Source organism: Protopterus annectens, chromosome 6.part1, assembly GCF_019279795.1.
Source record: "Protopterus annectens isolate FY-2018-M chromosome 6.part1, PAN1.0, whole genome shotgun sequence".
Lineage (NCBI taxonomy): Eukaryota > Metazoa > Chordata > Ceratodontiformes > Protopteridae > Protopterus > Protopterus annectens.
The window spans coordinates 502150683-502175947 of NC_056738.1; positions in this window are offsets into that span (position 1 = coordinate 502150683).

Consider the following 25265-nt stretch of genomic DNA (forward strand, 5'->3'; position numbering starts at 1 on the left):
TGCACCTGTCACCCCTGGGTTTTTGAATACTGGCTAAGGGTCTTGCCTCCCCCATAGTGCCTTTTTTAGGCAAGGCTCAAAAGACAAACCCCACCCCCATAGACAACACAAAGAAAAAAAAACGAAGGATAATGCTGCTCAACGCCAGAAGTCTAAACCTCAAGATGCACGCACTCATGACTCTCCTCAGTATGGAGAATATCTATATCTGTGCAGTAACAGAAACCTGGTTCAAGGCTCCGAGAGCAACCCAGCACTACCAGGCTATACTTCATACCATGCTTTCTGGCCCCAAAACTCGGACCGAACCACAAAAGGAGGGGGAGTATCCATATTTATCAAAGATACCCACACCTCCAGGTTAGTGGCACTGCACGAAGCTTCGGAGACCATGCATGTGCAACTAACAGTGGGCAAAACTGCCTTTCAGTTTGTAGCCTGCTACAGACCACCCTCCCAAACACAGGAACCTCACTCGGCTTTCCTGAGAACACTGGAGAATATGAAGGTCTCTCCAAACATATTATATTGGGTGACTTCAACTACTCAAACATCGATTGGGAAAACTACTCAAGCCCAAACACCCTAGCCCAATGGTTTCTAGAATTTATAAACTCAAATGCTATGGAACAACTGGTCACCACTCCCACAAGAGGAGAAAACATACTGGACCTGGTCATCACCAACATGGGGTCTCTATGTTCCATACCAGAGGTATACCCCTCATTGGTAAGATCAGACCATAAACAAATCTCACTGGACATCCATATTCTGTCCCCACCCCTAGCCAAGGAAACCATGGTGAAGAACTTCTCAAAAGCAAACTTCACACTTCTCAAAACTGAGGTGGAATCCTTCAAAGCCCCTGGCCAGTGGACAATACGGCCCAAAATGCAGAATCCTTTACAAAAGCATTCTATGGACACCTACAGGAATGCATGGAGCATGCTATCCCAAATAAAACCAAGACTCACTACTCCAAAGGCAGGAGACCTGTCTGGTGGACCCCGGCCATAAATAAGCTATACAACAGAAGGAGAAAGCTACTACATGACAGAGCAAAATCCCAAAAAGGGAATGCGTCACTGATCAGTACTAGCAAGAAACTACGATCCCTCATAAAATCTTCTAAGGCCGGCTTTGAAAGAAAAATTGCACAAGACACTAAAGATAATCACAAGGACTTCTTTAGTTATGTCAGAAGCCTGGGAGGCAACTCCCAGATATGCTCTGAGTTAGTGCAAAATGACAAAAAGTTCACTGAACCCACAGACATTGCCAACATCCTGGCAGAAAGGTTCAGTGCAAACTTCTCCCCCCCTTCCCCCCCAAAAGAGCAAATGTCTATCCCAACAGAGTGTAGCCTTCCTGAGATCACAGATGCACAGGTGAGAACTGCCCCCTCCAAAGCTAAAAACACAGCATCAATGTGACCAGACGGTGTCCCGGGCTGCGTCTTACACGAGCTCCAAGAAGAACTAAACCCTCATATAAAGTCACTGTTCAATCTCAGCCTTACTACAGGATATGTTCCCAAGGAATGGCGTACAGCAACAGTGGTCCCACTCCACAAAGGTGGTGCCACAACAGACCCTGGAAACTATCACCCTATAAGCCTGACTAGCCTGGTCTGCAAAGCTATGGAACGTATCATCATGGAAATCATAAACAAAGACATTGGGAACCTCCAGACACTGGATCCTACCCAATTTGGCTTCGTTAAGGGCAGATCTTGCCTCTTGAACCTGGTCGACTTCTTTGAAACAGTTATCAAAGCCATAGATGAAGGGAAGGTAGTCCACACAGCCTACCTGGACCTTGCAAAGGCCTTTGACACAATACCCCACTCGGGCATCATGAATAAGCTCACTAGCTTAAATATCAACCCCTATGTCACAAGATGGGTTGCAAACTGGCTCAGGGATAGAACCCACATGGTCAGAATAGCAGGTGCCATGTCAGACTCTAAACCAGTTACAAGTGGTGTCCCACAAGGCTCAGTCCTGGGACCTCTCTTGTTCGGTATATATTTCTCCGAGGTACAGGCTAACATGGGTGGACTATGGCTGACCAAGTTCGCAGATGACTGCAAACTGGGTGCTATAATCAACTCTCCAACTGACACAAGCATCCTCCAAGAGGGTCTCACAGAGACGGATAACTGTTGCCAGAGCCAGAGCCATGGCCTAAAGCTAAATGCCAAATAGTGCATAGTCATCCCCTTTGGAAAAAACAAAGTGCCCACAAATTACCACATAGGTGGTAATCCATTAAGTACGGAAGAAGTAATTAGGGACTTGGGGACCCAGGTAGATAGCAATCTCTCCTGTGGTTAGAAAGACCTTCTATATAGCCCACCTTATCATGAAAGGGTTCACATCTAGATCAAGAGAGGTCATTGTGCCCCTCTACTCATCACTTATCAGGCCCATAATTGAGTACAATGCCCCGTTTGGGATGTACCTTACCCGACAGCTTCAGCAACTGGAAAGATCCCAAAAGTATCTCACCAAGAGGATCAAGGGGCTCAAACAGATGCCCTATGCAGTTCGGCTAAAGAAACTCCAGCACTACTCAGTTGCATACCGCCTACGCAGTGGCGATCTGTGTCTGACGTATAAAGCCATGTCCAACCCAGAATTAATGGACATGCTTCACCTCAGGAAATCTAAATCCCTTAGAGCTACATGCTCCAGGGACCTGAACCTCAGCACAGAAATAAATAGGACATGCTGGAGGGACAGATTCATATCCCAGAGGCTCCCCTCACTCTGGAACAAAATCCCAATCCATGTCAGGCAGAGCCCCTCACTGACCCTCTTCAAGAGAAATCTTGATGAATGGATGGGAGATCGTAAGTTTACCCCTGGGATCTCTTCTGTGTCACTGCTTGATGGAGGTACAGTAAACAAACCTTAAAAGGGCTACCTTCTGTGACCTGCTATACAGAGGCACAGTCAACTAATCTAAAAGGGTGGTGAAAGCCAAACATACTCTGGCTAGGCTTGTAAATGCCCTAGGGTAGAGAGCCTAGTATCAACCTATGAACCTATGAACCTATAAGTATGTGCATCCCTCTGATGTCACTGATATCTTATGCAGGAGCAGTCTGAGTTAATAATAATGAAGGTGTCTAGGCTTCAGAGCTATTTAAATCAATGAAACCCAAAGCACATGAGTTGTTGGGGAAGTTTTCTGTCACCAGGGAAACTTAAAATCATCACCAGGGATTGTGAACAGTTTACAAATCTGCTTTAACTCCAAACTGTGATGGGTATTCAAAACCATGTAGTGCACTGTACAAGCCTGTTTTTAGCAGGATAGCTGAATACATAATGAAATATGAGCAACCACTGTAAAGATATAATGGTATGCAGTCAAGGAGCTATAGCGGTCTGCAAGATAAAGCCATGTGCGAATGTGACAACGAGGGTGCAGCTAATGGAAATTAGCAGTGTTCTCTGCCATTTAGCTTACAGCGGGACCAAAACAACACAGTAGAATGAGTCAATGATGAGCTGTACTGTGCTAATTTAAAACAGAGGAGTGAAGACTGAATGTGATAGTTTTATTACATCCATCCATTGTTGTCTATGACAACAGTGGGTCTATCAGTGCAGCAATAGTTAAGTAGCTGGAGTGTGTGTGTGTGTGTGTGTGTGTGTGTGTGTGTGTGTGTGTGTGTGTGTGTGTGTGTGTGTGTGTGTGTGTGTGTGTGTGTGTGTGTGTATGTGCATTCATGCATACATACATGTGTGTATCTACGTGCATGTTTGTGACTGCATCAATTTATAGTTTTTTTATGTGATATCTAGGGTCACTCTATCTTTGTGTGTGTGTGTGTGTATGTGTGTGTGTGTGTGTGTGTGTGTGTGTGTGTGTGTGTGTGTGTGTGTGTGTGTGTGTGCTGGTTAATGTTCAATTCAGAGACATGAATATGATTTGCTAATGATCTTTTACTCCATGTGACTTTTGCACATCACTGAATCACTAGTTAGCCCTGTAGGGCTACAAGAGCACTACAGCTAAGCACAATTAGCACCACGGAGCTATCTTCACTGAATACACCTTATTAGTGAATAAAGAATTATATGAATTTGATACAAGAAACCAACAGAGGGATGCAAGTATATCCAATTATAAGGCAGAATTATGCAGATTAGCAGAGCTTTGTTATTTTAGAAGTGGACTACTGTAGCAGTCCATACCTCTCAACTGTCCAGATTTTTACAGAATGTCCAGATTTTTGCCTCATATTTTTGGTCTGTTCCTCACAAAATGTGTGGTTTTCTGACAAATCATTAAGGACTGGATTCACTAAATAATGGCAGATATTTGAATTTCAGGCTTCATATCTTTCAGAAAATGTATAACACAAAATCTTTTACTCTAGCCACTTTCTAAGTTTATATGAGCAATATCTAAAAACTGTCCCTACTTTTGGGCTTTTGTCCCCCTGTTATTTTTAGCTTTGTCCAGATTTTTTTGCACTAAGAGGTTGAGAGGTATATGTAGCGCTAAGGTAGCTGACTGCAGTAAGCTAGCAAGTAAAGACACAACAGAAATATTTTCACTTTGTCAAGGCAAGTCAAAGATGTTGCTGGTTCTTTGTTCAGGGAGAAAGACTGTCAAAAATGCCACAGAAACATACAGATTGAGTGTATAAGTAAACCATTGTCAACAAGTGTTCAGGCAGAAAATGCAGGAAAGTATTTTGAAAACATTCAATATACCCAAAGTGGGTGATATAGTCAGCGAAACAGATGCAGAGGAGATGGAAGTTGCTGTAAATTATGGCTAAGAGGACATACTTCCTTTAGAACTATGCAATGTGACTGAAAATGACCTAATGATGATAGGGAAAATAAAAATGGAAATGGAAATGAATTTAACATTATTTGTATCGCTAACTATAAATAAATCTTTACACACATCTCACCAGACATGCTAACAGCACTATTAAAATGCCTCTGAAATTAACATCAGGCTACTAGTAAGACAACGATTTTAGATTTGCATATGTTTAGATGCAGTTGGCTGCTGTTACAGAAAAATGGAAACTGCAGATTAAGTTGGACTTGTACTCGCCAAAGACACTGAAGTTTCAGTCATTTTCTGATAACCACTTTATCCTAATCATGATTGCCTGGGAGCCCAAAGCCTATTCCAGCATGAAATAAGAACAAGGTAAAGAGGCATTCATAGATGGAACACCTGTCACTTTGGGGATACATGCAAGCATGTTTGTGTACAGCTTGCATACTTGTGGTCAGTTTAAACAATCAGTAATTAATCTAAGTACATTTCTTTGTAATGTGGGAAGAAATGAAAGCATCATGTCAAAACCCTTGTAGACAGAGGGTGGACATGCAAACTTTACACAGAAGGCACCCTAGCTAGAAAACAAAATGAAAGACAAGACTTGTGTGGTAGCAGTGCTAACCATTGTACCACTGAGACAATGAATATGGCATTTCATTCTCAAATATATATACATATATATGTGTGTGTGTGTGTGTGTGTGTGTGTGTGTGTGTGTGTGTGTGTGTGTGTGTGTGTGTATGTGTGTGTGTGTATCTGTCCACGGTGGTACAGTGGTAGCGTTGCTGCCTCACAGCAAGAGGTTCTCCTGTTTGATTCTCAGCTGGCGTGCCTTCTGTGTGAAGTCTGCATGTCTTCCCCGTGGTTGAGTGGTCTCCGAAAGACATGCGTGAATGGGCATGCCTTAGCTGAAGGTTGGGCATTGGGCTGGCAACTCGGCACCATAAAAATTGACTACCAATCATTAGGGGACCGGAGTTCCACTGTGGCGACCCCTAACCGGGAAAAGCCGAAAAGACACACAACAACATGTGTGTGTGTGTGTGTGTGTGTGTGTGTGTGTGTGTGTGTGTGTGTGTGTGTGTGTGTGTGTGTGTGTGTGTGTATCTGTTACTACCATTGCACCTTCAAAAGGCATAAAGTAGGGTCCCTAGATAATGAACATTAGATCTCTCTCTGCTCATTTGCTAAACTATAACATCTAATTGTGGGTTTTGACATCATCACTGGTCTGATATGTTCACATATATGTTCAGAATCAACAGTAACAGAATATAAAGCATGAATGTTGTTCACATCCATAAGTAATATTTGAAACTTCAACATATTTTATTGCTCTTTAGTTCAGTCAAAGTTTACTTCTATAAAACAAAGAGGACATCTGTGATTAAAAACAACTTGACAGTTTGTACACTTTAAAGTCAATAGGTGTTAATGCTTGTGGCTGAATTTCCTCTGCTGTTCCAGTGGTATGGGCATTTGCGGTGCTTGCATGTGTGCCTTCTACAACTAAGTCCTCTGATAAATCTTACCTTTTCCTCTTATAACTTGCAATGGTTGGCAAAATTGCCTCTGATTTTCTTCTTTCACTGGATTCTGGGCATTCCTGTAAAAGTCCATGGACTGACCCTGCTTCTTACTGCCATTTTCCTCCTTCTGAGGGGAACACAATGATCTGATTGGTTTTTGATTAATGTTTAATTTCTGTGGTTCCAAAAAACTGGATGAGTTTCTCTACCTTCTCTGATGTTACTCACCACTGCCTGCTGTTATGATTGGACAAGCTTTACTGGATGATTTTAAAACTTTACTGGAAAAGCTCACCCAGACTCTGCCACAACTTGCTGTGAGGGAAAGGTTAGTTTGCTTTTGATTTCTTGTACTTTTTATTACTTTATTGGCTTTTTCTATTTTGTATACTGTTATTTGTTTTCTTTACATTGTGGTTTACTTGTATTCTGCTTTTAATTGCATATTAAAACTTGAAAAGAGACTCACAGCTGTGTCTCTTGTGAGTCAGACAGAAATTAGAACAGGTCAATTAAAGGATAACTCCACCCTACAAGTAGAAAAATGTGCTTTTTTAGCTCTATTTGTTTCCTGACCTATTTTAACACATCCAAAATCACCCTAAGTGCTTCATTTGTAATTTTACCCTGTTTTGCACAGCATGCCTCCCAATGGGGCTTGATGTATCAATGTAATCTTGTTCTCCTTCAACCCTTTCTCTTTCTCATAATGCTATGTATGACTCATGCCAGACATAAGGAAGTAACCATGAATTCCCATACCATTGACATATAATTGGATTTGTGTGGGTCACTGTTATTTTCTTTACCTTCTGTAAAAGGACCATTTCTTTTCTGTCTCTAACCCTCATTTATGTTTGCCTCAGAGCTTGTTTTACACTATACTTAGAAGTTATCCAGCTACAGTCAGAAAAGTAGTTAATTCACAGTCCTTTGTTCAGTGTTTTTTTTTGTAGTCCAAGAGAAATTGATTCTGCAAGGGTCTCTCACTGAAGTGACAGTTTTAACACCTCTGCAGTAGTGTGGGGGAGGGGACTGTCACTTCATCTTGGACTACAAAATAAAACCCTGAAAAAAGGCCTGTGATTTAGCTAATTTTTTCTGGCTGTAGCTGGATAACTGCTAATTATAGTGTAAAACAAGCTCTGAGCCAAACATAAACGAGGGTGATTAGAGACAGAAAAGAAACAGTCCTTTTACAGAAGGTAAATAAAATAACAGTTGCCCACACAAATCCCATTATATGTCAATGGCATGGGAATTCACAGTTACTTCCTTATGTCTGGCATAAATCATACAAAACATTATGGGAAAGAGAGGGTTGAAGGAGAACAATATCACATTGATACATCAAGCTCCATTGGTAGCCATGTTGTGGAAAACAGGCTAAAATTACAAATAAAGTACTTAGAGTGATTTTGAGGTGAATAGGTCAGGAAACAAAGATAGAGTAAAAAAACATTTTTTTTAGTTCTAGGGTGGAGTTTTCTTTTGAGGAGTCACACAGAAGTTATAACAGGTCAGTTAAGGTTAATCATCTGTGAACTGAGGGGTGGAGCTAGGAACTAAACCTTCTATTTAAGGGGCAAAATAAAAGATTTCAAAGCTTTACTGGAAAAGTTCACCCAGACTCTGCCACAACTTGCTGTGAGGGAAAGGTTAGTTTTCTTTTGATTTCTTGTACTATTTATTACTTTATTGTCTTTTTCAATTATTTGTTTTCATTACACTGTGCTTTAATTGAATTCTGCTTTTTATTGCATATTAGAACTTGAAAAGAGACCACAACTGTGTCTCTTATGAGTGAGAAAGAATGTTTCCCAACCACCCACCGTGTTACTGTTGTGTTCTTAAACACCACTATCTTTCTAGTTGCCTGCTCCTTATGTTAATGTGACCATATATCTCTTTCTCTCTCTCCTTTTACTGTCTGGTGTAAATAAGCACAAAATTATCATTTTGTGAAATCACTCCCCTTCAACTATTTAAATTTATTGGCCACCCCACTGTATTCCATAGTAGCAGAATACAAAAGTGCCCACCCACTTTCAATCTATCTTGCTCTTTTAAAAAATAGTAGCTCTCCAATTAGACAGCTAAATCTTAAGTTACCCACTTTCATATCTAACTGCTTAGTGTACACTGCAGTGTTTAGGATAAAATGTTTGTTTCATCTTACTTTTAAACATCTATTGCAAGACCACCAGTTATTGTTGAGCCCACATTCTGCCTCTCAGTAGTCATTTTGGAATTAGTGCTTCTGTTTTCTCCTGGTGAGAGAAGGAGTGCAGTTACATTATTTCCTGGAGACTGCTGATCACCAGAAAGCCTAATAACTGCTTTATAGGTGACAGCTTGGAATCTGTGCTTATATTTTGGCCCTGGTGAGAGAAGGAGCAGAGCGCGTTGATTCCTGACTGTTTGTGGTTGGAGAGTGAGTGCTGTGCTTAACATTCCTGATTGGTCTGGTTGTTATTCAAGGCACCTACCAGGAAAAGCTAAAAGCCTACAGACCCTTGCATGATCTGAGACAAGACTGTGGATCACCAAACCGGCTGTGGCCTGCTTCGTATTTTGAGATTGGTCCTAACATATTTTCATAATTCTTGATAAGCTAATTCTTTGTTTTCAGTAAGTACTGCTTGATTTGCTTCTAACTTCAGAATATCTGCCTAAATACTTAACCCTTAAATTTTCAGGGTCTATGTATTAGTTTCCCCTCAAGTGTTTGGCAGTGCTCTGTATAGACTCAGACACCTTGAGTGACTTTTTCCTATAAAAGCACAATTGAAATTTCTCCAATACTTAGTCGCACACAGGACATCTAGTTTGCAGTGACAAGCATTGCCCCCATAGTTGCAAATTGGATACTCCTGACAGTGTTTGATATTATCACTCCAACCATCTAATCAGTAAAAAAGGGTCTGTTGCCATGGATATGAACTTTCCTACTGTCTCCGTTACCAGCTTGGTGGATATAGACATCCTGAGGAAATGTAGAAATTGCCTCATGTTTACTGACAACCATTTAATTCTCAAACAAACTGATATGGTATTTGAGAGATGTAGTTACACAATGTCACTGGAGGCAAAGCTCTCACATAAAACTACTCCTAATGTCAATAAGCTTGTCAGTAGTACACACGCTGCACCCATCACACACAATTCAAAGCAGACATATCAACCCACATATGCTGAGGCACTTAAATGTGACCTGCCTAAACCACAAAGACCTCCTAGATGAAGTATACATAACAAATATCCTCAGCAGCCCCAAATCCACTCTTTCAAAACAACACCCACATCAACACATAGAGCTACATCTCATGGAGCCTTTACCTCTAAGCTCATAAGGCAAGCTACCACACAATCCAACATTCTAGTCATCGGAGACTCCATCATGAGACACACTGATGTCCCTCTCACCAGGCTAAGTAAGGAGAAAGTCACTGTCAGTTGCTTATCAGGGGCTAGGAGCTAGGATCTGCCACATTACACAGAAACTCAGGTCATTGGACCACAATTACCAATATGACTCAGTCATAGTCCATGTGGGAGTAAATGACCTGAGATGTACCTTCCTAGACTATATGAAGATAGATGTCATGGAGCTCTTAAAATGTGTGTCTCAGGCTGGTATGATCCTTGCATTGAGCAGCATTTTGCCTTCTTCAAAGCTGATGAAACAATATAAACAAAGTATGACTGACTTCAATAATTGGCTTAGTTTCTGCTGTCCATCTAAGGGGGTGCAATATTTGTCAGCATGGAAGGAGATGGTCAACAGACCACACTGCTTTGCCAGGGATGGTCTGCAGCTCTCCCTTCTAGATTTTTGACTATTAGCAAAAACAGTGTCTTCTCCATAGTGCCTTCATAGGCAATGTCAAACTGGAAGTACTTCTGACATAGCAAATCAAAACTAAGAAAATCTAAAGGTATTACTGCTCATTGCTAGGAGTCTAAATAAAAATCTCCACTCCCCAGAAGCTCTTTTTACCCTAGAGAATGCTGACATCTGTGCGGTCACTGAGACATGGTTTAAAGCTGTGGAGAGCACACCAACAGTGCTAGGTTATAATGCCTTCCACACATTTAGGCCAGCTAGTTCACAGGCAAGGACTAAAGGTGGAGGTGTCTCTATTTACATCAAAGATAAATATACTTCAAAGCTGGTCAAACAGGACAATGCACTTGAGTTGTTATATGTTCAAATCACCACAGGCAAAATTCAATACCACTTCCTTGCAAGCTATAGGTCCCCCTCTAAGACCCAGGAAACCCATACAATGTATTTATACTTATTAGAAACACTAACCATCCAACCCCAATACCATATTCACGGGTGACTTTAATTACCTCACTATTAACTGGAAATCCTATGTGATACCAAATATATATGCACAGAGATTCCTGGATTTTGTAAACACAAACTCCCTGGACCAGATTTTTAATACACCAACCAGGTGTGCAACCATACTAGATTTGGTTCTCACTAATATGGGATAGTGCTGCACACCCCCTACTATAATGCCTTCCCTGGTTAGGTCAGACCACAATATGGTCTAATTTGAAGTAAAACTAAAACCTGGACCCCCAGCTAAACCTGGAATATTCAGGAGCTATTCTAAGGCAAACCTCCTGCTATTAAGTGAGAACACTGCTTCCTATGCAGAACTGTCCAAAGAAACCCTGTACAAGCATGTTAATAGCTGCATATAGACAGCTGTACCCACCAGGAAGAAGTACAGAAGTAACTCAAAAAGCAAGCCACGCTGGTGGAATCACAAAATCAATAGGTTGTATAACAGGAGGAAGAAAATCATGGCAAAATTAGGAGGTGCAGCACCCAGCAGGATAAAAGCACTCTCATCAAACTAAATAAACAACTCAGAGGACAAATAAAGTCTACCAAAGCCAAATTTGCGGTACATTTGGTCTCCCAGGCCAAGGACAACCACTAAGCATTCTTTAGCTATGTCCACAACCTCAAAGGTAATACACAATTGTGTGTAGAGCTCATTATAAATGAAGCCACATATACTGAGCCAGAAGACATAGCAAACCTCCGGGCTGATAAATTCAGCTCCAACTTGACCCCTCTCTCCCCCTCAACCTTCTCTCAGGGAATATCATCAAATATAACTCCCCTATTATTACTAGGGAACAGGTCCTTAATGCTCTCTGTCTGACCAAGAACACTGCATCAATGGGCCCAGACAATATCCCAGGATGCCTTCTAAATAGCATGAAACATGACCTGTTTGGGCCTCTGGAATTACTATTTAACTTTACCCTCCAAACAGGTTTCATGCCTCATAAATGGAGAAAGGCAACAGTCATCCCTCTGAATAAGGGTGGGCCATCTACAGACCCTGGAAACTACAGACTCATAAGTCTCACTAGTCTTATATGTAAAACCATGGAAAGAATTATCATGGAGATGATCAATAGAGATATAGTAAACCTCCAGACACTGGATCCAACCCAGTTTGGTTTCGTCAAGGGCAGATCATGCCTACTCAACCTGGTGGACTTCTTTGAGAAGGTCACCAAAGCAATGAATGAGGGCAGAATCATTCACTCTGCCTACCTTGACTGGGCCAAGGCATTTGACACAATACACCACTTGGGCATTGTTGACAAACTCAAGAGGTTAGGTGCAAACCTGTATGTCACCCGGTGGTTTGTCATCTGGCTCACAGACAGAACGCAGGAAGTTAGAATTGGGGAGTCCACCTCTACAAAGAAGCCAGTCACAAGTGGAGTCCCTCAGGGATCAGTCCTTGGACCGCTCCTTTTTGGTATTTACTTCTCAGAGGTCAAAGCCAATGTCAGTGGTCTCTGGCTGACTAAATTTGTAGATGATTGCAAATTAGGAGCTGTCACTGAATCTCACACTAACACAAATGTTCTCCAGAAGGGGCTGACACAGACAAACAATTGGTGTCAGAGCCATGGACTAAAACTAAATGGCAAGAAATGCATAATAGTATCTTTTGGGAAGTCATCCATCCCTGGAAACTATCATATTGACACACTCCTTAGAGTTGACCCAGTAGTCATGGACTTAGGGAAACACATAGATAGTAAGTAATCTAGCCTTTGACCACCATGCGTCTACAGGGTGAATAAATCATATTCTGCGTTGCACAACTTATAAACAATGGTGTGAGATCTAAGTCCAAGCAAGTCATTGTTTCACTGTATTCTGGATTCATCAGACTTCTCATTGCTACAATGCCTCCTTTGGTATGTATCTAACCAGGCATATCCAACAATTGGAACAACTACAGAGGTTCCTCACTAAAAGAATGCAGAGCATAAGTAAAATGTCCCATGCAGACCATCTCAAGACCCTATCCCTGTATTTTGTCCCCTATAGGCTTTTGAGTGGAGATCTATGCCTGGCAAACAGGGCATTGTCAGACCCCACTCTGACTGACCTCCTGCATATCCACAAAACAAACAGCACCAGAATTACCCATTCTAAAGACTTAAACCTTGCCTGTGATATAAATAGGACCTGCTGGAGAGATAGGTATGTATCCCAGAGACTACTGCATCTATGGAACAGTCTCCCCATCTACATGAAGCAGAGTTCCTCCCTAACCTAATTCAAGTGCAACTTGGACAATTGGATGGGAAACTGGAAATTCATCTCTGGTTTGGCACCTATGTCTTTAAAGGGCACAGGAAACCTGTAAATGGTTTGTCTCCCAGGCCCATGCTTACACTTATCAAGGGTATCAAAACTTGTCAAAAATATTTGAGATGCATGGCTAGGCTTAATATGGTCCTTGTCATTAGCCTAGCAAACACATATGAACCTATGAACCTAAGCTTATTATTACCAGAGTCTGACACATTTGACTCTTTATAGGGTTAAATTTATTATTCCTAACGGATTGATTATGTTTTCATTTATTCAACACAAAGGCATTATTTACCATTGGTTCAACAAAATGCACTCTTTATTAACTTTGTCATTTATTTTGCTGACTTCTGTATCAGTCGTTTTCTGGGGACACCAGTTGCAGTTCATCCATAACCACTTGTACTTTTACAATGTAGTTAGTCATTTCTCTGCAAATTCCACCAACTGCTTAACTTAAAAATGCCACTTTGTTAAACTGATTACAAGTTTTAAAGAAAACCTTCCAAATATTGATTATTTGTGGGATTTTTTTCTCACTCTAAGACTGCAAGGCACCCATTTATATTGAAGACTTGCACAGAAATACACACATAATCCCACTGTAACCACTTGTTTAATTTTAATTAATTTAGATTTCAGCTCCTTAAACAACTTTGAAGAATTTATCAGAATGCAGGACATTTCTTCTAGAGTTGGATCGATATCATCTGTGCCAAGAACAAAAGGCATATCAGGTTTTTGCAGCATGTCTTTTAGTGCTAAATTCACTTCTTGCACTGACTCTTTTGGGAGCCTCAGCTGTAACTTTACTGTTGTTCAGTGAATGAGCCCCAAGTTCATTTGAAGTCAGCAGGAAATTCTCAATGTCGGTATCTACTGCTTATACTGTTGTATCATGTGTAGTGATGCCTTTAAGATGTTCATCTTCTGCAACAGAAAAGGTGACAGTAACAAAGAACTCTTATCACAACACCAACAAAAAGCTAAATGCAGCCTCCTTGTAGCTAATAAAATTATTGCCAGTCAAGAAACAAGCTGTAATAGGTTAAAAGAGGTAAAAGCCAGTGATAGTGAATGGTCAGTAACACAAAATGATATATTCTGATCAGAAAAGTATTTTGCCTCCTACAACAATTACATATAGTTCATCAGACGTCTTACAGAACATTTTCTGAGGTTCAAGACTTGTACTATATGTTACATTAAACTTCTGATAGGCTACTGGCCCCTTTTCAATTAGACCACTTCTAACCACCTTAATTTTTACTGTCTTTTCTCAACTTAAATAGAACCCCAATACCTTCTTCCACCATGAATGAGAAAAAAAAAATGTCCTCCTTTGGTTTAAAAGTTTTTTCCTGTATTCTTCTCCTCTAGAGAACATGCACCTTGTGATCAAGACACATCTGCATTATGGCTGTTCATCTATACTCTTGTTTGATACTTTTAACATTTATTGATAACAGGGTCATCTCTAAATATTTCTCCTACCCTCCTCACATTTCCTTTTAATTTCACTTAGCCTATTTGATGCATAATTGATTGTAACACTGTACTTTTTTATGATGCTACCTTATATATTTCTACAACTTCTTGATTCATTATTTTCATTTAATTCACCTGTGCTATACCTGTGTTCCATTCAAGCCTTCCTTTTTTTCCTCATTTACCTTTTTCCTTCTCCTTACTTGATTAGTATGGTCTTTATAATTTACTGGCATGCCAAATATCAAATACATGATGTTAAGTTGTCAATCTCGCCTTCATTCTTGCTGGATGGGTTCGGAGCCAATCCTCGGCTCCGACTCGGCCACTCTAAAAGCTCGAGAGCTAGTTCCACCAGCTCGAGGCTCCCCTATATCCCACAATGCTAGGCGGTAACTCCTCAGATCTCGTTTGCCGCTACAGCGATTGAGGTGTGTTCCTACCGGCTCAGGTTAGTTTTTGGTAAAGAACTAGTTTCTTAGCCTTTTTTCCCCTGTTAAAGTTAGTTTTTTATATAGATAGTTAGTTTGGAAATAGTCTATCCCATTTCCGTTAACTTTCCACCCCCTTTTTTCCACAAATCTCTAGAATTTTTCCCTCGGGCCCTAGGCCCAGTCCCTCCCTTCTTAGTGAGTGACTGTGTTTTGTAGGGATTTTTATTTCTAGTTACTATAATTTATTTTAAATTAGTTTTAAATTACTCCTAAGTGTAATCGGTGTGTGTGTGTGCTTGTGTGATTACACTTTTCCCTTGGATATGTCTAAGGAATCAAAGGTCTCAGGCTTTAAGAAGTGTGACTCGTGCTGTCAGAAGATGTCTCTGACAGACGGTCAACACTTCTTGTGTGTACTGCCTGGGACCTTTGCACCTGCAGGACTCATGTGCTGTTTGCCATGGCTTCAGCCCTAGAGTCCTGCAGGAGCGAAAAGATAAACTTATTTTAAGGGGCTTACTTAAGCCTGAGGGTCTCTCGACTCAGTCATCGGGGAAACCCTCTAAGTCTTCCAGACCTTCGGCTCCAGCATCTGAGCCGTCTTCTGGAGGCCCTAAAGCTATTCGAACATCGGCTCCGGCCGGAGCCGATGAATCTCGAATACAAGCCCCTACGGTGTCCTCGGCTCCGGCCGGAGCCGAGGAAGACATTACTCTGTCGGCTCTGATTATTTTATCGGAACCAACATCTAGAAAAAGGTCCCGATCTCCATCTATTGGCTCCGTTCATTCGGCTCCAGTATCACCCTTGCTGTCTGAACGGAGCCATAGATCCCACTCTTCTAGGTCTTCCAGGTTATCGGACCATGACCTTCAGAGAGTAGTGAGTCGACTTCTTAAGTCCAAGGCATTATCCCAGATGCTTCAAAGTCTGACTCAACAGTTGAGACCTACTCCTATCACTCAAATTCCTCCTCTGACTCTTTTGAGTTCGGAGCCGGGGCGGCTCGGACCCGAGACTGTGGTAGCGTCGGAACCGATACCTTTGTCTTCGGTTCTGTCGTCGGCTCCGATGTCTTCCTTGGAAGAATCTCGGTGCCGGACTTCCCTCGTTGGCTCCGAGGGGGTGAGTGGCATCGGACCCTTGTCCGACCCCGCTCTCCCTCTCGGTGCTTCGGCGCTGGTGAGTTTGGCTCCGACATCGGCCTCGGAGCCATCACTGTCGGTGCCGGGGGAGGTTTCCAGTTTTTCGGAACGGAGACCTCCGGCTCTGCCTGACAGGGGTGCCTTCGAGGTCATGAGGAGCGTGTTGGAACCAGGTTCAACTCCACAGTCGGTTCTTTCTGCCCCTCCCCCTATGGTGCCTCCGGTGATTTCTACTCACTCTCTCATCCCCGACCGTAGAGAGCCAGCTCCTCAAGTTTCCCCTGTGGGGATCTCCTCCTCTTCCGAGGCCTCTCCTGACCCTGTAGGAGAGCCCCCTAGGAAGAGGCAGTGCAAGAGGAAGCACATTGACTCCCCTGAGTCTGTCACCTCTGACACTGATTTAGAGGATTCTGAAGGTTCCCCCCATTCCCCCTCTGAAGATGTCTCCTTTGTAGACATCCTTGAAATCTTAAAACAGAGGGGGAATTGGCCATCCCTCAACCCTTCAGAGGATGAATCAGTATATCTTGAGGCGTTTGGCTCTCGCCCTTCCACCTCCTGGGTGTCCCCTCCCTTTGACCCCCTTATGCAAGTGGTGGCAAAGAAGGCTTGGGCGGCTCCTGACTCAGTGGAACCCACCCCCAGGAGACCATCAAAGTTCATCACGGCCCCCAAGGATAAAGAATTTCTGACCAAAGGCGTCTCTGTTGATGCTATGGTGGTGGCTGCGGCTACCAAGAAGGAGTTAGCTGATCCTTCGGTGCCTATTCATCCTCCTAACAAGGAGTCTAGGTCAATGGACAGGTACGGGAAGCGGATGCTCTCGTCAGTGACCTTTACTATGAGATCACTGAATTACCTGTGTCATTTCACTCGTCTTCAGAGGGATTTACTCAAAGAAGCGAGTGAAATGTTGAAGGACCCAACAGCTGTGGGTTTTCAGGATAGGATGAACTCTCAGCTGGCTACCCTTAATTCTATAACCAACTCTTCCATGCGCCTCCTTTCATATGCGGCGGATGGAGCAAGTAGAGCGGCAGGTACAGGTGTAGCCTTGCGTAGGCACACCTGGATGCGGCTTTGTAACTTTGCGGACCCTTTTAAGGCATCCTTCACTAATTCCCCCTTTGATGGATCATCCCTTTTTGGTCCTCAAGTGAAGGAAACCCTGACTAGGTGCGAGACTGATGGCAAAACTCTTTCTGCCGTCGGAGTCCGTTTTTCTACTCCTTCTAGACCTTACCCCAAAGGCCAGAATGGGAGAAAGATGTGGTTCCGCAAACAATCTCAAGGAGACTTGCCTGACGCACAGAGTCATTTCCCCTCTAGAGACAGAGGGGGGAACAACAATGGTAGACGCCGTCCCAGGGGCAGAGGGGGCCCGCAGAATCAGGGCAGTCGAGAATCCTTTTCCGACAAGCCCTTTCAGCATCCCTGAGGTGTTGCCCGACTGCCCACCTTCGGAGGCAGTCAGGGGAAGGTTGTCACTGTACCCAAAAGCCTGGCTATCCCTAACTCAAGACAAGTGGGTACAGTCTATCATTTCCGAAGGCTACAGAATCCCTTTCCTTTTCATTCCGAAGCAGTCCAAAAAATCCCTTCCAGACATTCCACCCAGTCAAAGGGAGCAAGCAGCATTAGAAATTTCAAAGCTGCTCGCAAAAAGAGCCATTCAACCAGTTCCAGCAGACCAAGTAGGATCTGGAATCTACTCCAAATTCTTTTTGGTTCCAAAGAAAACAGGGGACTGGAGACCCATTTTGGATCTCAGCAACTTGAACAAGTTTGTCAAGAAAACAAAGTTCCGGATGGTCACGCTGCAGTCCATTCTTCCCCTTTTGGGGCGGGACAACTGGATGTGCTCGATAGATCTCCAGGATGCGTACTATCACATCAAGATGAGTCGATGCTCCACGAGATTTCTCTGTTTCAGGCTGGGAACCAGTCATTTTCAATTCAGAGCCCTGCCCTTTGGTCTCACTACAGCCCCCCAAGTGTTTACCAAATGCATGGCAGTGGTAGCCTCTCACCTGAGATGACAAGGATTCCAGGTGTTTCCTTATTTAGATGACTGGCTCCTTACAGCCCCCACCAAGCATCTTTTACTTCTCGCCAGAGACTACATTTTTCACACATGTCAGGCACTAGGCATATCAATAAACTACGAAAAGTCTGTCTTGTCACCTTTGAAGAAAAATAAGAGCAAGACTGATAACACCAAGAAGAGTAGTTCCAGAACCGCAAAGTGAAGACAATAGTTCGTAAAAAAGGTAAGTCCTTTATTAGTTGCCAAGTGGTAAAAATCCAAAGACAGTTGGTACAAAGCAGCAAAATCAGACCAAATGGTAAAATCCAAAGTCAGTAGGTACAGAACAGCAAAATCAGACAAGCGCTTTCGCTTGGAGAATGCCAAGCTTTTTCAAGTCAAAAACAGTTGCCTGCAGTGAGGCAACTGTTTAAATGAGGATGTTAATTAGTCACATGTTTGATTAGAGCTGAATTGCATTAAGAAACAATTGAGACTGTTTTGAGCAAAAAAACAGCCAAGTAATAAAATGAAACATTAAAATGTGCATAGGTTAAATTGACATTGCATTGTTTATACATAACTGGTAAACCAAGTGAGTGTTATGATGAAATTAAAAACTTTGCTTGTCCAAAAGGTTTGGATAGAAATGCAAATACAAATACAAGTGGAGGTTTAAAAAAAGCTGTGTGTGATCCAAGTGAGTTTGAAGTCAGCAGTGCTGTGTAATATGAGACTCAGTGTAGTGCTGTTATGTTAGCCTTAAAAATAGATGTTATGATGCATATAAATTTGCACTACTTGGTGACTTGGGGCAAGTGTGTTCAATGGGCAAAGAAACAGTGTTGAAAAATAGTGAAAATAGGATGAGACATGCTATAATCTAGCCCTTCTGAGCTTCAGAACCGAGCCTATACTAAGTGCCATTTAACCCCGGGGGCCTGCCTGCATCTAGCTTGAGTTGCCAGACAAGCTCCCTGTATTCCAAGGTCGATTCCCAGTCCCCTCCTCTAATGTTAGGGTTCACTTGTTCAAGGATCATGAAAGACAACTTGTAGTTGGGACATGTAAGTGAGTGTTTGAAAAAAGCGTTGCTTTCCTTTTTCTTTTCAATGTCGTAAGTGTGTTCGTATAGCCTTTTCCTGAATTCCTTCTCTGTTTTGCCCACATAAAAGGCACCACAGGTGGTGCAGAGCCCGATATAAACAACCCCTTTTGTTCCACATGAAAAGTGACAGGGGGATCTGATACAGGTGTGTCTGGATGCAAGGTGGATGTGAGATTTGTTTGCAATGAGAGGACATTGCTTGCAGGCACCACATTTGAAGGTGCCCTTGTTGTTGTGAGAGTTGTGAGTAGTTGCAATGGGTTTTCTCTCGAAAACTGTCTTGTCACCTTGTTGTGTTATTACCTTCATAGGCGCAACTCTAGACACAGTCAAGATGTCAACCAGACTCACAGAGCAGAGGATAGCAGACATACACAAACAGGTCTTTCTTGTCTTGCAGAGCAACAAAGTCAAAGCCAGACTGATCCTGAAAGTCTTAGGGATTATGGCGGCGGCCATCCCTCTCCTACCATTAGCTCGCTTCCATATGAGAATTTTACAATGGATGCTCTTCACACAATGGTCTTACCAAAGTCTCCCAATGTCCCATCCTATTCGGATAACTCAGTCGTGCAAGAATCATCTCTATTGGTGGATCACATCTCCTCAGCTCCTCCTAGGGAGACCTTTCGTCCCTCCCCCACCGGTTGCTACAGTTACAACGGACGCCTCCCTGATCGGGTGGGGGTGGGGCATTTCCAGGGCAGGACAGTCCAGGGCATGTGGCAACTCTTCGAGTGCCACTTGCACATAAACGTCCTAGAGATGAGAGCAGTGCTTCTAGTGTTGCAAGCCCTACAAGACTCTCTTCCCAAGGGAACTATAGCGATTCAAACAGACAACATGTCTGTAGTGTGGTACATCAACAAACAAGGCGGAACCAGATCTTACCCCCTATGTCGAGAGGCACTCAGACTGTGGCAATGGGCGATTTCTTCTCAGCGATTTCTGTTAGCAACGCACATCCCCGGGAAGTCCAATGTGATTACAGACAAATTGAGCAGAGCTATTCTCATGCCTCACAAGTGGTCTCTGAACAATTCAGTGTTGGAAAAAGTTTTTCGAAAGTGGGGCAGGCCTTGCTGCGACCTTTTCGCTACTCCCCAAACCAGCAAGTGCGACGATTTTTTCACCCTCTTTCCCCAACCAGGCCACTCCAGCAGAGACGCTCTAGTGCACGTTTGGCCCCGGGGACTTCTGTATGCCTTTCCTCCCTTCCCACTGATATCCCAGTTGATACAGAAAGCCATTGCTCAGGAAGCTTCCATGATCCTCATTGCCCCTTACTGGCCTCGACAGGTTTGGTTCCCTTTTCTCCACCGTTATCTGTTGGAACAACCTTGGCATCTGGACCCAGTTCCAGACCTCTTGACCCATCAGTCGGGTCAGTTGCACCACTCCCTTCCCTCTCTGAACCTCACAGCATGGTTCCTCCAATTCCAACTTTAGCCAGGCTTCCTTTGATATCTCACTCAGTTAGAGATATCTTGATAGCTTCTCATAAATCTTCCACTCGGAAGATTTATCTTAGCAAGTGGAAACGTTTTTCCTATTGGGCGCAGTCAAAGAATATAGATCCTTTCACTGCTTCTATTCAAACAGTTCTAGACTTTCTAGCTGAACTTTTCCACTCAGGTTCGTCCCCATCTACCATTAGAGTTCAATTGGCAGCAATATCGAACTTTCATGTTGGAGTCTCAGAGTCCTCCATTATGTCTCACAAACTCTGCAAGGCTTTTTTAAAGGGAGTTTTTCTCCTCAAACCACCCATCAGAGATCCTCCTCCTCAATGGGATCTCAACTTGGTTCTGACATCCTTAATTCTTCCCCCCTTTGAACCTGTGGCTTCATGTTCTATAAAGTTACTTTCTTGGAAGACACTCTTTTTAGTAGCTATCACCTCAGCTAGAAGAGTCTCCGAACTCCATGCTCTGTGTAGTCGACCCCCTTATCTGGTATTTCATAAAGACAGGGTGTCCTTGCGTACTAATCCGTCTTTTTTGCCCAAAGTAGCTTCATTGGCAAATTTGAATCAAACCATTGAGCTTCCTGTTTTCTTCCCAAATTATTCTAATAGGTCAGAACAAAAGTTACACTGTTTAGATATTCATCGCCAACTTAGGTACTATTTAGACAGGACCAAACAATTCAGGAAATCTGACCAACTGTTTGTTTCTTATGCAAAAGGTAGAATGGGCCTTCCAGTTTCTAAAGTCTCTCTCTCTAGATGGCTTACTTCATTGATTACCCTAGTGTATGAGATAAGACATCAACGGTTGCCATCCAAACCCAGGGCTCATTCAACTAGAGCTTTAGCCACTTCTATAGCTTTCCAAGATAGGCTGCCTATTGATTCGATTTGTTCTTCAGCTACTTGGGCTTCTCCCCATACCTTCATTTCTCATTATAAGTTGGACTTGGCCTCTAGAGACCGAGCCAACTTTGGTTCCACTGTACTCAAGAGTCTGTTCCGATAGGCCACCGGGACAAGGTGCTAGGACGGTCCCATCCAGCAAGAATGAAGGTGAGATTGACAACTTAACATTTAGAAGTTATGTACCTACCATAACGTTCCATGTTAGTTGTCTTCTCGCCTTCTTTCTTGCGTCCCACCCTCCTTCCCCCTAGCCAGGACAGACCTAGAGGAGTTTTCTTGGTTCCTTATGGAATTTTATTGCTGGCCTTAGCTTTCAAACGAGATCTGAGGAGTTACCGCCTAGCATTGTGGGATATAGGGGAGCCTCGAGCCGGTGGAACTAGCTCTCGAGCTTTTAGAGTGGCCGAGTCGGAGCCGAGGATCGGCTCCGAACCCATCCAGCAAGAAAGAAGGCGAGAAGAAGACTACTAACATGGAACGTTATGGTAGGTACATAACTTCTAATTTTGATCCACAATGCTACTAGTTATCAGCCTTCCTTACAATCCAGAGACCAGTTCATTCATTGCAAGGTAAGACCTAGTCCTGGCTCATTTGCTCCCTGTAAGATGAAAGGTGATTACAAAGGTCAGTCATTTGGGCACCTTCAGATCTCTTTACTTTAAGACCCTAACTTCACCCCTGTTGGCAGTCATGAGCATTTGTGCCTTCCCAAGGGCCTTACTCCAATTCACATATTATATAGATATTCTTCACACACCTTATTGAAAGCCTCTAGCATCGGTGGAATAACTGGAATAAATGTACTCAGCTTCCTAAACATGTTTATGGAATTATAAATCGATTAAGAGAATGTTATGTTATAAACCCACTGGGATGATAACAGAGTCAAATCTGATACTGAAAGTGATGTTCAGATGTGGTGATTGCAATGTTTGTTCATATATCACTGAATGTGACTGCTTCTTACACCCAGTTACTGGCCATAGATTTTACTGGAACTTTTATACTGACTGTAATACTCAGAATGTTGTTTATTTTGCTGAGTGTGTTGTATGTAAATGTTGCTATGTTGGAAGAACAAATCATAATTTTAGAGATAGGATTAGAGGGCATGTTTACAGTATGAATATATGTGATGATAGAAATGCACTTGGTAAACATGTGAAAAATGAAGGCTCTAATCATGTTTTTAACTTTTTGGGGTTTGAAGTTTTTATGCCTAACATTAGGGGTCGTGATGTGAGAACAAGTACTAAGAACTTGGAAACCAAATGGATTATTTTATTGCATGCATCTGCTGGTAAATGGTTAAATGAAAATATTCCTCTGAAACCTGCCCTGAGGTCATGTGATTTTAGGCATTAATCTGAGTTGATTAAATAGAGCTGTTGTGCTACAGTCTTTAGATCTGATGAAGCATCCTTTGGTGATGTGAAAGCGCTCATCTCTCCTGTTTTACTTTTGATTTTTATATGTTTTTGTTTGTTTTTTCAACATTTAACATTAAAGTGGCTGAAGCCATCTACTTGAGCAGACTTATTTTTATTTTCTGGATTTACTTGGTTGGTCAGCTACAGCTCCCTTGTTTGGTTCCTTAAAGTACTTCCAGTATCTGAGTTAAAATTCATCCTCATTCAAACTCAGGATGCCTGGATTATTGTCTGGGCTTTATCCCGCTACAAGATAGAGCCAAGCTACCATATATTTTTGTATTTGCACCTGATGTCTCTGTTCAATATAGGCAGTACATTTTTTTTAGCATAGTTTCCCCCTCAAATCCCTCCTTATTAGACAGGAAACATTTTATAAGTTGTCCTGTATCTCAGAGTGATCCTTGTTTCCCCAAAAAAAGTTTCCCGGGCCTTTTTTTTTAAGGGCAGATCCTGCCTCTTAAACCTGGTTGATTTCTTTGAAACAGCCACCAAGGCCATTGACGAGGGGAAGGTGGTCCACACTGCCTACCTGGACCTCGCAAAAGCCTTCGATACAATAGCCCACATCCGCATTATAGATAAGCTCACCAGCTTAAATATAAACCCCTATGTCACTAGATGGATTGCAAACTGGCTCAAGGACAGAACCCACATGGTTAGAATTGCTGGAGCCATGTCAGACTCCAAACCAGTTACAAGTGATGTCCCACAAGGCTCAGTCCTGGGACCTCTTGTTCGGTATATATTTCTCGGAGGTGCAGACCAACATGGAAGGACTGTGGCTGACCAAGTTCGCAGATGACTGCAAACTGGGTGCCATAATCGACTCTCCAGCCGACACAAGCATCCTCCAAAAGGGCCTCATAGAAACAGACAACTGGTGCCAGAGCCATGGCCTCAAGCTAAATGCCAAAAAGTGTATAGTCATCCCTTTGGCAAAAACAAAGTGCCTACAAATTACCACATAGGTGGTAATCCATTAAGTACAGAAGAAGTAATTAGGGACCTGGGGACCCAAGTTGATAGCAATCTCTCATTTGACAACCACGTGGTCAAAGTGGTTAGAAAAACATTTTATATAGCCCACCTAATCATGAAGGGATTCACATCTAGATCAGGGGAGGTCATCGTGCCTCTTTACTCATCCCTCATCAGGCCCATAATTGAGTACAATGCCCCTTTTGGGATGTACCTTACCAGACACCTGCAGCAACTGGAAAGACCCCAAAAGTACCTCACCAAGAGGATCAAAGGGCTCAAACAGATGTCATATGCTGCCCGGTTAAAGAAACTCCAGCTCTACTCAGTGGCATGCCGCCTGTTCAGAGGCGATCTGTGCCTGACGTATAAAGCCATGTCCAACCCGGAATTAATGGACATGCTGCATCTCAGAAAATCCCCCATCGAGCTACTACCGAGAGACTTGAACCTCAGCACTGAAATAAATAGGACATGCTGGAGGGACAGATTCATAACACAGAGGCTCCCTTCACTCTGGAATAAAATCCCAGTCCAGGTTAGGCAGAGTCCCTCATTGACTCTCTTCAAGAGGAATCTTGATGAATGGATGGGAGATCATAGGTTTACCCTGGGTATCACTTCTGTGTCACTGTTAGACAGAGGCACAGTATACTAACCTCGAAAAAGGGCATAGCAAAATAAATTTAAAATGGGTGGCGAAAGCCAAACACATTCTGGCTAGGCTTATAAATGCCCTAGGGCAGATAGCCTAGTATGAACCTATGAACCTATGTAATACGCAGAATGTTGTTTATTTTGCTGAGTGTGTTGTATGTAAATGTTGCTATGTTGGAAAAACAAATTGTAATTTTAGAGATAGGATTAGAGGGCACGTTTACAGTATGAATATATGTGATAATAGAAATGCATGCACTTGGTAAACATGTGAAAAATGAAGGCTCTAATCATGTTTTTAACTTTTTGGGGTTTGAAGTTTTTATGCCTAACATTAGAGGTCGTGATGTGAGAACAGGTTCTGAGAACTTGGAAAACAAATGGATTATTTTATTGCATGCAACTGCTGGTAAATGTTTAAATGAAAATATTCCTCTGAAACCTGCCCTGAAGTCTTGTGATTTTAGGCATTAATCTGAGTTGATTAAATAGAGCTGTTGTGCTACAGTCTTTAGATCTGATGAAGCATCCTTTGGTGATCTTGGCGCTCATCTCTCTCCTGTTTTACTTTTTGCAGTTTTTATATGTTTTTGTGTGTTTTTTCAACATTT